At 44.2% G+C, this 15,342-nt stretch overlaps 1 long non-coding RNA gene and 1 pseudogene across 1 annotated transcript; one reads left to right on the top strand and one right to left on the bottom strand.

Annotated features, from left to right (window-relative positions):
• Positions 1-3,905: 3,905 nt before the first annotated feature.
• Positions 3,906-9,588, bottom strand: LOC125753895 (uncharacterized). The gene is made up of 3 exons (XR_007406679.1): positions 8,951-9,588; positions 7,039-7,643; positions 3,906-6,255 (listed from the first exon to the last, which is right to left on the bottom strand). It is a non-coding gene; the product is annotated as an uncharacterized LOC125753895 (long non-coding RNA).
• A 3,429-nt stretch (positions 9,589-13,017) lies between these two features.
• Positions 13,018-15,152, top strand: LOC112672634 (stress-induced-phosphoprotein 1-like; annotated as a pseudogene).
• The last annotated feature ends 190 nt before the right edge of the window (positions 15,153-15,342 follow it).

Genomic DNA, 15,342 nt, shown 5'->3' with positions numbered 1-15,342 from the left:
AAATGTCTTCCTGTGACAAGAATTCTTAGGATCTACTCTCTTAACTACTTTCCTACACATCATCTAGTAGTGTTGACTATGGCCATTGTATTTTACATGACATCTCTAGTACTTATTTATCTTATGACTGGAAGTTTGTATGTTTTGACAAGATTCCTCCAAATCTACCTTTCCCCACCCATACCTCTGGTAACCATGAATCTTATTTTTTTTTTCTGTAAGTTTGGTGTTTTTTAATTTTTATTTTTTTAAGATTTATTTATTTATTTATTCAGAGAGAGAGAGAGAGAGAGAGAGAGGCAGAGACACAGGCAGAGGGAGAAGCAGGCTCCATGCAGAAAGCTCCACGTGGGACTCAATTCTGGGTCTCCAGGATCACACCCCGGGCTGCAGGCAGCGCTAAACCGCTGCGCCACCGGGGCTGCCCAGTTTGGTGTTTTTTAGATTGCACATATAAATGAAAACATGCAGTATTTATCTCTGTCTGACTTGGGGTCATGTTAAGTCTGTCCATGTTGTCATAATGATTAAATTTCCTCTGGAAATTTACACATACATGTGCACATACATACCACATACATACCACAACTTTATCCACTCATGTATCAGTAGACACTTAGGTTTTTTTCATATCTTGGCTATTGTGAATAATGCTATTAATGTGGGGGTGCAGGTATCTTTTCAAGTTAGTGTTTTTTGTTTCCTTTGGATATATTCCTAGAAGTAAAATTGCTGGATCATATTATATATATATATATATATATATATATATATATATATATATATATATATATATTTGTTTCTAGGACCTCCATGCTGTTTTCCTATACTGGCTGCACCAATTTATATTCCCACCAACAGTGCACAAGGGCTTCCTTTTCTTTACATCTATGCTAGCATGTATTATCTCCTTTCTTTTTGATGATGGCCAGGCATGAAGTGATATATCTCATTGAATGACACTCTCTTTTGATTATAGCTCATTTTGTAGTAAGTCTTAAAATCAAATATTGTAAGTCCTCCAAATTTGTTCTTTTCTTTCAAAATTGTTTTGGCTCTTCTAGGTTTTTGCATTTCTGTATGAATTTTAGAAACAGCTTATCAATTCCTACAGTAAAGTTTATTGGGATTTTGATTAGGATTGAGTCTATAGTTCAATTTGGGGAGAACTGGTATCTTAGCAATACTGTGTCTTGTGAAATAATAGAAAAAAAAATATGTTTCTGTCCCCGATTCCTGGCACAGAGGTCCTAAAACAGTTGTAATTTCCTGAATGTTAAGAGCACAAGTAGCATCTTCTGTTCTAATATTTAGTCTTTGATCTTGGTTCCTAACAAAGAGCCCCTAAATCCCTTGGAATTCCCTGGATTATAGGAATTTTTTTTTTGTGAGGTGACTCTTGGTGGGTTCCTAGATGGCTTCAGGATGCATGATGGTCACCAGAAAGATGCAGCCACAATTAGAAGCTTTGAACTTTCAGCCCACCTCCTATTCTTTGAGAAAGCGAGAGGATCTACAGATTGAGTTAATGATCAATCATGCGTACACAATACAACCTCCATAAAAATCCTAGAAGCATAGGGTTTGGAGAGCTTCTGAGTTGGCGAACACATCCACTTACTGGGAGGGTGGTATACTCCAACTCCACGGAGACAGAACCTCCTACATTTGTACACTTCCAGACTTTGCCCCATGTATCTCTTTGCCTGGATGTTCATCTATGTCTTTTATCATATCTTTTATTATATAATAAATCTAGTAAGTGTTTCCTTTACTTTTGTGACCTATTCCAGCAAGTTACCAGACCTGAGAAGGGAGTCACAGGAACCCTGATATATAGCAGGTTGTTTGTTGGTCAGAGGTATAAGAGACAACCTAGGACTTAAAATAGGCACCTGAAGTGGGGACAGCCTTATTGTACTGAGCCCTTTATTTGTGGGATCTAATGCTAACTCCAGGTAGACAGTGCAGAATTGAGTTGAACTGTAGGATACCCAGCTGTATTGGAGAGTTTGGTAAGTGTAGGAACAGATCCACACTTCTATTCAACACTGTGTGAAGAGTTGTGTGAGAAAAAAGGAGAAATAAGGAGTTTTTCCTAGCCAGTCTATAGTTCAGTCTGGGGAGAACTGATGTCTTAATAATATTCAGTCTTCCAATACATGAACATGGTATATCTCTCCATTTTGGATTGTAGATTTAAATACAAGTTTTATTCCAGTGTTTCATGTGTCTTCTTTCATGGGTATTCTTAATTTTCTCTGTCTTCCATTTCAACCACTTTCTCTCTGAATCTTTTTATTTCTTTATTTCATTTTCATTTTCTTTTATATTTTCCTGCCATTCCTCAGTACTCTTTATTAAAACTTCATTTGAGTATATTCTCCACTGGGGACTCATAATGTAGCTTTCATTCCTAAGATGATTTTGTCTTTTCTTTCCTGACTTCGATATATCTACCTATCTATCCATCTACCTACCTACCTACTTACCACTTTGTCCATTTCTGATCTTGGATTTGAATTTCTGATTTAAGGAGTTTTTCATATTTTCTAATGCTTGTTTGAGGATATCCCACTTGGAATTTTGTGTTTTGCGATTGCTCTGTGGTTGTTTTTCAGTAAAAACTGTCTTCAACTGAGATGTTTTTATCCTAATTAATTTCTTCTCTTTTGAGTAGCTTCGTGTGGATTTATGATACTTCATTTCATACTTCATTCAGAGCAATTTGCCATTCCTAGTTCAAGATCACCCTCTTCTGTCAATGTAGTGAAGTACAGTTACTTTAAGAGCTGGCTGGTTTTGTTTTTTTAAGTTTGAGGTGGATAATTCTTTTGTGTTCTTTTCATTATTTACCTATTCCAGTTTTATAATATCCTATTATGATTCTATTGATATTACCTTATTGTATTTCTTTGAAGATTTCAGACAGATTCATTTCAAACTTCTTTTCATCTGTCACCTCAGGATATAAATTTCTCTTTTATAACTACTTTTCATTGTGCTAAATGTGTTTCTAAACTTTTCCTTGAAATCTCATACTGTGTGGGAATTTTCTCCTCTACTTCCCTTGTCTGTGTGGTAATTTCTTAACTGCCTTAGCCTTGGTCTCCATGGATTGACCAAACACAATCCATGTCATATATTTACAGTTTAGCTCAGAACTCCCCATTTCTGTAGCAACAATTCTCCAGAATTCACATGGTACAGACCGGGAGGGGACTCTGCTATGGACACTGGCCCTGAGCAAGTAGTGTGTTTCTGCCAGAATTCTAGATGTGTGGGTGGAGCTATGTCACCCACTGTTCTTGGGTGGGAAGCCCAGCACAGGTTCTTCTTACAGAAGGTGCATTCTGGCTTACCTAGGAGGTATTTAACTCCACTTTTGCTTGCCTGGCTCCAGTCCTACCTTTGGTTCCCGTGACTTAACATTTTGCTTATTAAGTTTGTCTCTCTCTTTTGAGCCACTGAGATTTTGCTCTTGTGTTTTGAGAGTAGTGTTTAAATATATATCTTAATATATTATCTCTCATTCTTATAGATTTGAGGTGCAAGAAATAGGATTGAGTATATTTATTTTGAGAACCTTTTCTAGAGGTTTTTATGCCTCTTAAAAAGTGAGAATGAGGGGCACCTGGGTGGCTCAGCAGTTGAGCATTCGGCTCAGGTCATGATCCTGGGGTCCTGGGATTGAGCCTCATGGGCTCTCTGCTCAGCAAGGAACCTGCTTCTTCCTCTCCTTCTGCTATCCCTCCCCTGCTTGTGCTTGCTCGTTCTCAATCTCTCTCTCTCTCTCTCTGTCAAATAAATAAATAAAATCTTAAAAAAAAAAAAAAAGAATGCCTTGGCCACATAACATGATGTTTTGATTACAAAAGATGGTTCTGATGGCTACAAACCAGAGGAAGCTTTGTGGTGTGGGATTGTTGGTTGTGATCAGATCACTTTTCAGTAGCACCAGTTGAAGATAAAGAGTAAGAAGGCAGGACTAGGAAGGGATGGCAGATGGCAAGAATCTCCAGTTTGCAGGCAACTGGCCAGGATCCAGGCTCTGATGAAAATCTAGGAGATTGCGGTAGGGGCCAGTTGGCAGGAGGCATAATGGGGAGCTAACATTTATTGAAGGGTTGCTGAGTTTGGGCCAGGCACTGTTTAGACCCTGAAAATAGAGATGAACAAAACATAGTTCTTACCTTCATGAAACTTAAGAGTCTAGGGCAGTGTTGTGCCCAAGATCGCGAATCCGAGAAACCACCGAGGAGCCGACACCGATGCAAACACACGAGGGTTTATTTACAAGCTCGAGCTTGGGTCCAAGTGAAACCGACACAGCGGAGCAGGGACTTGGACCCTGAGGTGGGTTTCAGCTTAGTTTTAAGGGCTGGTCTAGGGGACCCCCAGAAGGGGTGGAGGAATTTCTCAAGTTCTGCTTACATTCTGATATGGGGGTTTCAAGCGCAATGAGCTCTGTTCTTATTCTAATAGGGGCTTCCTGCCCTTGGCTTGGGCTGTTTTTATTCTAATGTGAGGCTTTCTAGGATGTTAAGCTGTAAGCTGTTTTCTTTCTGTAACTGAAGTAAGGTAAAGTTCAGCTCTTATTCACAGGGGCCTGGGATGGCTGTACTTGTGCTAACGCTGAACTTAAAGTGGAATGGCCTTAATTTTCTCAGCCTCCACATTTCCCCCTCTCAGAGGAACCTAAGGAAGGACCCAATCATGGGTCCAGGTTCCTCTCAGAGTGAGCCAGGGGGAATGATTAAACCAGGATTCGAACCAACCTTGTTGCTGTTCTCGCTCCCATTTACATTCCAGTGAAGAAGCAACATCCTACGTTTAAGGCAGCACATACCTCCCCCCTTTGTTGTAAGAAGACTAAGTCTAATCCTCTTTTATTTTGAAGGACAACCTCAGACTAGGGAGTCTTGGAGGTGGGAAATAAGTGAGAACGGCACAGTCTTAGCTTTAGGGGATTGTCCTTGTCTGGTTGGCTTTTCCATTTTGGAACAAAGTCCTTGAAAACAGCACGTGGGTCAGTTGGCCGGAGGGGGTGTAGTGGACCTAGGGAGTAATCCCGTCGACCTTGAGAGCGGTGGGAGTGGTCAGGATGGAAGGTCCCTTCCAGCCAGGTTGAAGTGTCTGGTGTTGGTATCTCCGCACCTACACCCAGTCACCTGGCCGATATCGATGGGGGTTCGGGGGACCAGTCTCATAGAGGGCCCTCAGCTAAGACCACACCTGCTCATGGGTTCGTTGTAACATTTGGAGGGAGAAAAGAAGTTGATGATCATCAAACTCAGCAAGCACCTCAGGTTTTAAATTGGGGATAACAGGTGGAGGAAGACCAAACATGATCTCATAGGGAGTCAGTCCCATCTTATACGGGGAGTTCCTCACCCTATATAGGGCAAAGGGGAGGAGAGAGTCTCCTCCAGTCTCCAGGGCTAATTTAGTTTACCTGTCCTGGACTCTACCTGTCCTGAGCTCTGGGGCCTATATGCACAATGTAATTTCCAATCTGCCCCAAGTACTAGGGCCACTCCCCGTGTTACCTTAGAGACGAGTCCTGGGCTGTTGTCTGATCCGATCCTAACAGGAAAACCATACCTCGGTAAGAGGTCTTCCAGCAGTTTCTTGGTCACGGTCTGTGCCGTTTCATGTTTGGTGGGAAATGCCTCTGTCCATCCTGAAAAAGTATCTACAAACACTAGTAAATACCTGTATCCGTATTTTCCAGGTTTTACCTCAGTGAAGTCCACTTCCCAGTAGGCTCCTGGGCGGTCCCCCTGGAGCCGGGTGCCCGGGTTAGATCCATGGGCGGAGGCATTAGTTAACTGGCACGCGTGGCAGCTCGCCACGATCTGCTCCATCTTTGCTCGAGAGTCTTTAACAGTGATCTTTGCATGTCTTGAGGTCTCCCACCTTCCTTGTCCCCACGTGAGTGCTCCGATGCATCCTGGATAGGACTCGCCGTCCTAGTTCCTCGGCAGGATGATGCTGGAGTCCGCCGCCCTCCACCAGCCACGCAAGCACTGGGTCACAGGCAAGGGTTTGATCCAGTGTAAATCAGCATCAGTATAGTTGGGGGTGTCGGGCAGGGTCGGTGCCCCCGATCGGGTCTCCGTTTCCATGGTTACAGCTGCCCCCGCCCCCTCCCCCCGCGCATCCGATTCCTTTTCAGAGGAAACTGCTGCCGTCCGTGCACCAGGTGGCGTCCGTCTGCAGTGGCTGGTCCTGGAGATCTCTGATTCCCTGCACCTGCGCCAAAATTTCTTCACAGGCGGGGGGGGGGGGGTCCCAGTCTGGGTTTGGGAGACGAGAGGCACGGGGTATTGGCGGACCCTGACAGGGTCTGCCCCCGGCTTTAGTTCTATGTATATGGCCGGTCGGTGCCGGGCCAGCCCAATTCCCCCGGGTTCTGCCCACGCTTGGGGAAATTCCCGCAGCAGCCGACAGTCACTGTCAGTCATTGGGGCTGAGGGCGTTTGGTGGAGACGATATTCGTCTTCTAAACTCAGGACAAGCACCTGAATCGGGTGCCCCTTTGTTTAGGACTTTTGCCCCTTCGGGGTGGAAGCGAACTTGTGCCCCCATCTTGGTGAGCAAATCCCGACCTAACAGCAGGTATTCTAATAGGGACACTCAGGGATGACCATGCAGGAGTGGGATGCCCGGCCCACGCCGAGATCCACAGTTCTTCGGGTAGTCCATGAGTACTGTTTGGTGCCCGTGGCCCCTTGCATAATGTCTTGCTTGCCAATTTCCCTTGGGGTTGTAATAAAACTGAATGTTGTGCCCCAGTGTCCACTAGGAATTCAACAGGTTGCCCCTCCACTTTAAGAGTTACCCTGGGCTCGGGGAGGGGTGCTGAACCCCGACTCCCCTAATCGTCCAGGTCCCCCATTTTCAAGATCTTGGCAGGGGCCTTAGATCTTTTGTTAGGGCAGCTTTTCGCCCAGTGGCCCTCCTCTTTGCAATAAGCACATTGGTTTTTGTTCAGCTTAGGGCGCTCCCGAAGGGGACCAGGGTCATCCTCCTTACCTGTCCCTGAAGCCAGCTTCTTGAGGTGCCTCCGTCTTTCCTGTGGGTCATCCATGGTGTGGCCAGCAGGATCCTGGCCAGGTTTCGGGTCTGCCGGTCACTTAGTTTGGTTTGTTGTTCTTCCAGACTTTCTCTATTATTATAGACTCATTCTGCTACTATCACTAAGTCCTGCAAGCTCTTCTCTCCCAGTCTCTCTACTTTTTGCAATTTTTTTTTTTTTTAAATGTCCTGAGTGGTCTGGTTAACAAAAGCCATGATAATTGCGGCCTTTGTTTCCGGGGCTTCTGGGTTCATAGGTGCACTCCCTAAAAGCCTCTATGACTCTCTCTAAGAAGGCTGCTGGACTCTCACCCTTACCCTGTCTCACATAACCATACCTCGGCCAGATTGGTAGGCTTGTGCGCGGCAGCCTGGAGACCTGCCCCTAGAGTCTGGCGGTGGACCCGGAGTCTCTCCTTACCTTCAGCTGAGATGTGCGCTTTGGGGGGTAAAAAGGGTTTTAGCCAAGGAGGGGAATTCTCGATCATGTCCTGCCAGGACAGGATGTAGGGCACCTGGTCAGGGTGGCCGTCCGGTTCATCCTTGAAGATCTCGGCCTTAACCTGTAAGATAATAGGTAGGTGGAAATTTCCTTCTTGGGGCCATCCCACGTCAAAGGTTGGCCATTCTGATATGCAATAAATTTGAAATTTAGGTCCTGGGATCAAACCCTGCATTGGGCTCCCTGCTAAGTGGAGAGCCTGCTTCTCCTTCCTCTGCCCCATCTTCTGTTTGTGCACACTCTCTCTTGCTGAAGTAAATATAAAGTAAAAATATAAAGTAAAAATAAAGTAAAAATAAAAATTCCTTTAAAAATTTCCCTTATCTCTAAACCTTCTAAGATACGTGTTGGCAATCATTCCCTAAGCATATGGCCCAACAATATACATTTGAAGGGTCTCATGACTAAGGTTTTATTAAACCCAACAATAGCTAGCCCTCTCAAGGTCCTGGAAACCTTGCTTCCAAAATTTCTTAGAGACTTACCCTATCCCTAAGCCCCTCCCAACTTGAAAGTATATAATTGGCCACTCCTCATGACCCCAGTGCAGCTCTTTCTGCCCAGGGGTCCTGTCCCCATGCTTAATAAAATCACCTTTTTTGCACCAAGATGTCTCAAGAATTCTTTCATGGCCTTTGGCCTTGAATCCTAACATCTTTCCTATATCAGCTGCAAGAAAGATTAGTGAGGTCAGTGTAAAGGCTCTTGATGAGGCTGAAGGTGTCGTCACACACAGGTAGCACCCAGGAAAAGACAGTCTGAACCAGACAGGTTTGGTTTGATTGTGTGTGACTTTGTTCTGATTTGTTTGTTTGAAGACATTGGCTAGAGAATAGTTAGAGAATGTTCTATGATGGTGAGGAGAGAGAGGAGCAAGCAGGAATGGAAGGTGGGTCAGTAATCAGAAAGAAACTAGCATTTGGTGTTCAGATCTTCCCTCCCTCCCTCCCTTCCTTCTTTTTCTCCTTCCTTGCCTCTATCCTTTATTTTTTAAAAAAGATTTTATGTATTTATTTGAGAGAGAGGGACAGAGATAGTGAGAGAGAGACAGCACAAGTGGGGAAAAGAGGGAGAAGCAGACTCCCTGCTGAGTAAGGAACCTGATGCCAGGCTAGATCTGAGGACCCTGAGATCATGACCTGAGCTGAAGGCAGATGCTTAACCGAATGAGCTACCCAGATGCCCTATCATTTCTTTTTTTTAAATATAGAGGAGATGAGAGAACAAGAAGATATTTAGTGAGTGCCACCTCATGAGAGTTGCCATGAAACACAAACCTACTAAAATATTATTTGCTGTTTATCTGATAGTCACAATTAATCTGCATCCTGTATTTGTATTTGCTAAATGTAGGCATCCTGTACTTACCCAGCCTTGGCTTTTCCACTTCAGCCTCAGGGAATCTCTGGGAAGACAGCTGCCACCAGAGGCAGCCGGGTGCTAAACTGACTCTAGATGACAGCAGTCTTAGGGCTTCTGGGTAACTCTGAGGGTGCCTTCCTTTCTCCTCCAACACACCCCATCCCCACCCCCAACTCAGCCGCAACTTTCCACTGCTCTTTCCTAATCTTGCTCTGTTAAAATAGCTAAATTCTGGAAACATTTAAAACCCTTTCTAAATGTAAAAAGAATCTGTAATGTGATCTACATCCTGCCTTCCTAGTTCATTGCAGCCACAAATTCTTTCTTCCTTTAGAAACCTGAATTTGGGCAGCCCCGGTGGTGCAGAGGTTTAGCACCGCCTTCAGCTGGGGGTGTGATCCTGAAGACCAGGGACCACGTTGGCTCCCTGCATGGAGCCCGCTTCTCCCTCTGCCTGTGTCTCTGCCTCTCTCTCTCTCTCTCTGTCATGAATAAATAAAATCTTAAAAAAAATAAATAAAAACCTGAATTTGGCTTTAAAGCTCTTGTCACTCTCCCTGTTGACCTGGGTGTCCCCTCCTCTCCCTGCCTTCTCTCCTGCCCTCTAACTACACAGGCTCTTTGCTCCCTCATCTCCCCACCTCCTCCTGATGCTGCTTGTCACCATGGTTACATGGGAACCTGTTTCTGTGGTGCCCTCTTCCATAGCTTGCTTCTGAGGTAATTTCCCCAGTGAATTCCAGCTCCTCTCAGCTATCTCTGCCCTCATCTTCCTCCAATGAAGAAAAAAAATTTGGGGAGAGAGAGAGAGGGAGGAAAGAGAGAGAGAGAAGAGAGAAAATCCTAGCTGCTCAGATATAAAAATTCTATCTGCAGCTGAGAGATTTTCTCTAGGTAATGTTACCCCTTCTTTTTGTTTTCCCTGTTTAAGGAGGAAAAGCCACTTTGGTCCTCTCGTACTGTGGTGTCACCTAAATCCATATGTAATGTAACATTTAATTAATTGCTTTTTGGTCTTGGGGCTATAACAACACCCAGTAACTGTTTTCTTCTATAACCGCCTTCAATTCTGGAAGTTAAAAGTGTCCTTTCAGGACAGAAAAAGGAACTGCACTGAACCAAGATCACTGGCTCTGTCATGTGGGGGAGGCATCAATGTAAAAGCATCAGCTGGGTCGGGCTGGGTCATGCCAGAGGTTCTGGAGGACAGTCTTCAGCTGTGTAATGAGATGGCAAAGCTAAAGGTCCCTAGAAAAAGGAACTTTCCAAGAGGGATGGAGTGGAAATATCTCCAACAGTTTTCAAGCCACAGAAATGATTCTGAAAAGCTTTAGGTGCAGCAACATGGAAGCAAAGATCAGAAACAGCAGTGTTTTGATAAGTCTTTGGCTTTTGATTTGCTTGGCTTTTGGTATGCTGAGATTCTGTGAGTTAGGTATTTTTCCATGTTCCTCATGCACTGCAGGATAACCTACTCAAATTATGCAAATGATCATTCAAAGCAAGAGGCAGAATTATGTTAGTGTCTATAATTCTATTGTAACTATGATTCATAGGGTCCACTCTCAGAGAAGACTTGCACCAAATGAACAGTTGAGCAACTTTTTTTTTTTTTTTAAATGTCATTAATGGCTGTAACTCACAGAAACACTTAGAATTCCTGTGTCTTCGGTCACCCACTCCCCTTCCACAGCTGCTGCTGGCCCTCTTGCTTCTAAAACACAGATTTGGACATCCTCTTTCAGCCTGATCTGTGAGTTTCTTTGTGTTATTCTCCTCCCAATTTTGCTTCATGAGAGTCTCTAAAACAGGACCCTGCTGGGAGGACTATGGGAAAGGAAGAAACCGAACAGAAAAAGGCAGAACCCTCTTTAGCTTATAGGGCCAGGGGAAGGACTGGAAATATGTTAACATCAAGGTTTTTGTCTGGTTAGACTTACATTTTTGAGAACAAAGCTAGCCATAATTTCTTTAAAGCATCTGAGCATCTGCCCAGACCTTTTGGGACAGCTGTCTTAATAGCTATGATTCTTAGTGGTACATCTTACTTGACCCTACTTCTACACATGAGGTCAAAGGAGTCTTGCTAGTTTTCAAAAGCGGTAAAATTCAGCTATACCCCGTCATCTCTGGCTTAACCAAAGAAGAATGGGAGGCAATGAAGTATGGCCCTCGCTTTGTGTGTATTGCCCATACTTACCATCCTCTGAATGAGAACACTGACTTTCTAGAAAAGAAGATGGAGGGCAGGACATCTATAGGGAAAATGAGAGTTAAGTGTTTATATTATCTCTCTGGTGTGTGTGTGTGTGTGTTTAAGATTTTATTTATTTATTCATAAGAGACACAGAAAAAGAGGCAGAGACATAGACAGAGGGAGAAGCAGGCTCATGCAGGGAGCTGATGCGGGACTCAGTCCCAGGACCCCAGGATCAAACGCCCTGAGCCAAAAGCAGATGCTCAACTGCTGAGCCAGCCAGGTGCCCCAGTATCCCTCTGTGTTGTGGAGGCAGTGGACATTGGTGGCACAGGCAATGTAATGGTAAATCTGTTGGGGCACACAGGGAAGGATGCACTGATTCAGGCTGAATTTAATGAATCGTTTATATCTTGATTGAGTTATTAGGAGTTTATGTTCTAGTATTCAGCTTTGCATGATCCAAATTGCTATTCTGACTGTTCCTCTTGGGATGACTAGGCTTTGGAAGATTAATCTCCCAGGAGGCAGGACAGTGGATAGATTTCATGGAAGAATGTTATCACTGGGAAGGAAATCTCTTTCCCCAAAACCCCTCCCCACTTTAGCTGTACCTTTTCTGGCACTACCCTTTGTGGTCCTGGTCTCCTGCAGCACAGATGTCCAGAGCAGTTCCCACAGGGTCCCTGGAGAGTCACTTGCAGGAGTAGTCTGGTTCTGCTGCCCTCTGCTGGCCACAGGGGGCATATTCCGCCTGTTAACCATTGGTTCATTGTCTCTCCCCCAAAAGGCTGCGATTATTACCCTCTAATTCTTTTTCCTTTGCAATCCCTCTTATTATTAAGGAGGGTGGCATGGAGCCAGGTTTCAGCTTCCATGTAGAGTTTATCTATCTAACATCCCCGGGTGAATGATTCTGGCACCCATCACAATGGATAATGGGTTATTTCTGGGAAGGGCCCTGAAATATGTCCAGGAAATATCTGAGCTCATCAACTATGCCCTGACTCATTCAATATGTTATCAAATGATATCTCTTGACCTTGCCCCCATATATTATGATAGTTTCTATTTGGGAGCCTCTAAAGAGAAAGCCACTTTCTATAGCATAATAATAATTGCTATTGTTACACTTCCTCTACTATAGTATCCTTGAAGCAGTAGCTGAGTGTTGCAGATATCTCAAATCTTAGCATCAGGTTGACCCTTTAAACTGAAAGTAAAGGGGAGAAGTTTTGGAAAGATGCTAATGGGGGTGAAGTTGGGTATCCTGAAGATAAGGGACACTAAGTTTAGATAGCCCAATGTGCCGGGTTATCAGGGACCAATAACACATGCCAAATTTTATTGTATGCTGTAGACCACCTTAGAATCTTGGGCTAGCCCCTCTGGCCCTTCCTGGCACACCAATGCAGTCTGGCAGTGCTATGCTTGGGCTATATTTCTGGGACAATATACCCACCATGTAACCTTTCTTCTTTGTCATGGAAGAGCCTTTTAGCAGATGTGTGTGTATAAAAGTGGTCAGCACTTTGCCCCTACACCAGTGTAAATACTGTAAATATGACCATCTGGCTCATGTCATTGATAACTACAGGGCATATTGGCCTCATATTAGGAGGGCAAGACAGGACGGGATGAGCACTGGCTGATATACTATATGTTGGCAAATTGAACTCCAATAAAAAAAAAAAGGAGGGCAAGACAGTAAAATCTTCATCAAACAGAGACATCTCCAAGGACTGAGGCCCTTTTAATCTTTCCATTTTTAGAGAAACTTCTCTTTAAAAAAGTTATCCAAGTATTAAATGAAAATAGGTTTTAAGGGTTGGGAGTGCAGAGCGGATGGAATTGATTCAATCCAGTTCCAAGCTGGGCTATGGAGCAGGTAAATGAGCTAGCGAAAAGAAAAGGCAATAAGGCCCTGAGTGCAGGCAACTTCGATGATGCGTTATAGAGCTCCTCTGAGGCCATTAGGTCAGATCCCCAGAACCACTTGCTTTATGGTAATCGCTCAGCAGCCTATGCCAAGAGAAGTGACAACCAGAAGGCTTATGAGGATGGTTGCAACACCATTAACTTAAAGCCTGACTGGGGCAAGTTCTATTCACTAAAAGCAGCAGCTCTTGAGTTCTTAAACCAATCTGAAGAAGCCAAGTGAACCTATGAAGAGGGTTTAAAACATGCAGCAAATAATCCTTAGATCAAAGAAGGCTTACAGAAAATGGAGGCCCTGGTTGTGCAGAGAGGAAACCCATGGATTATTTCAACATGCTTAATCTGTATCAGAAGTTGGAGAGTGATCCCAGAACAAGGATGCTGCTCACTAATCCTACCTACCAGCAGCTGATAGAGCAACTATGAAGCAAGCCATATGACCTGAGTACAAAACTAAGATCCAGGGATTGTGACTATTCTCAGTGCCCTCCTGGGAGTGGATCTGGGCAGTATGGATGAGGAAGAGGGAGTTGCAAGAGCTCTACTGCTACTTCCTCCCAAAAAGGATACCAAGCCAGCCAGTGGAAGAAGATCTTCCATAGGATAAGAAGCAGGCACTGAAAGAGAAAGAACTGGGGAATGAGGCCTCCAAGACAAAAGACTTTGATATAGCCTTGAAGCACTATGACAGAGCCAAGGACCTGGATCCTACCAACACAACCTACGTAACCAGTAAGGCAGCTATGTACTTCAAGGAGGATGACTGTAGTAAATGCTGGGAGCTTTGTAAGGCCATCGAGGTGGGGTCAGAAAATTGAGAAGACTATTTCCAAAGCTTATGCTTGAATTGGCAACTCCTATTTCAAAGAAGAAAAGTATAAGGATGCCATCCATTTCTATAACAAGTCTTTGGCAGAACACAGAACCCAAGATGTGCTCAAGAAATACCAACAGGTGGAGAAAATCATCAAGGACAGGGAGCAGCTGACTTACATATAAACCCTGACCTGGCATTGGACGAGAAGAACAAAGGCAATGAATGTTTTCAGAAAGGGGACTCTCCCTAGGCCATGAAGCATTAATACAGAAGCCATCAAACAGAACTCAAGAGATGCCAACATGTACAGCAATGGAGCTGCCTGCTATACCAAACTCCAGCACCAGCGGAAACTGTGAGGACTGTGAGGAATGTATCCAGCTGGCGCCAACCTTCATCAAGGGTTACACACAGCAAGGAGCTGCACTAGAGGAGATGAAGCACTACATTAAAGCCATGGATGTCTACCTGAAGGCATTAGATCTGGACTCCAATTGTAAGGTGGCGGCAGATGGTTACCAATGCTATATGATGGCCTAATAGAACCAATGTGACAAACTGGGGGTGCAGAAGATAATGAGTGACATGGTCATACAGCTTATCCTGGAACAGATGCAGAAGGACCCATATGCACTCAGTGAGCACTTGAAGAATCCTGTAAGAACACAGAAGATCCCGAAGCTGATGGATGTGTGGGTCTGTCACAATTTGGTGATGACTGGCTCATCATCCTCTTTCCTTCACCCTCATGTAGAAAGAGCAGGGACTGCAGCAGCGAGTAGCATGGAGCAGAGAGGAGAGCAAGGGAAAACAAACAATTTCTCTCTCTCTGTTTACATAGACCAATGTGGAAGATACAGAGTCTTACTGACTTTACTCGTACTGCTACTGCCTCTGGGCCCTCCCAGCACATGCGTGGTGTCTTCTGCTGCCCTGGGGTTCCATGTTTGCTTCTCCATTCCCAGTCACTGTGTCACCTGCTCTCCCATAGTTGGTTATTTTTTATTTGAGGCAATGAGCATGTGTGGGGAGGGGAGGATAGTCTTCCCGACCTCAGGTCCCAACTATATTCACATTGTTTTTAAAAATTCAGATAAAGAATTCTAATAAAAGCAGTAGTAGCAGTCATGCATACTTTGCCATGGCTCTTTTTCCCTCTGATACTGTTACTTAGTAATGTCCCATATAGTGGCTATTCCATCAATTCATGTGTTGATGGAATAGATTATGATGACTTGGAACAGTGCTCTCAGTAACATGTACAAGAAATAAGTCTTTATTATTTTAAGCCAGTAATATTTCAGTGCTACCCAAGTATTAATAATCCAGCTTATCCTGACTGATAACGATCAGTGTAAGTACATCAGTGTAGGTCAGTCATTAGGGCCCTGATTGCAGACACCTGGTTTGAATCCTAGTTCAGCTGTTAGCTACATGCCTTACATA

Source organism: Canis lupus, chromosome 28, assembly GCF_003254725.2.
Source record: "Canis lupus dingo isolate Sandy chromosome 28, ASM325472v2, whole genome shotgun sequence".
NCBI classification, from domain to species: domain Eukaryota; kingdom Metazoa; phylum Chordata; class Mammalia; order Carnivora; family Canidae; genus Canis; species Canis lupus.
The sequence above is the reverse complement of the archived record's forward strand: the minus strand, read 5'-3'. Positions and strand labels throughout refer to the sequence as shown.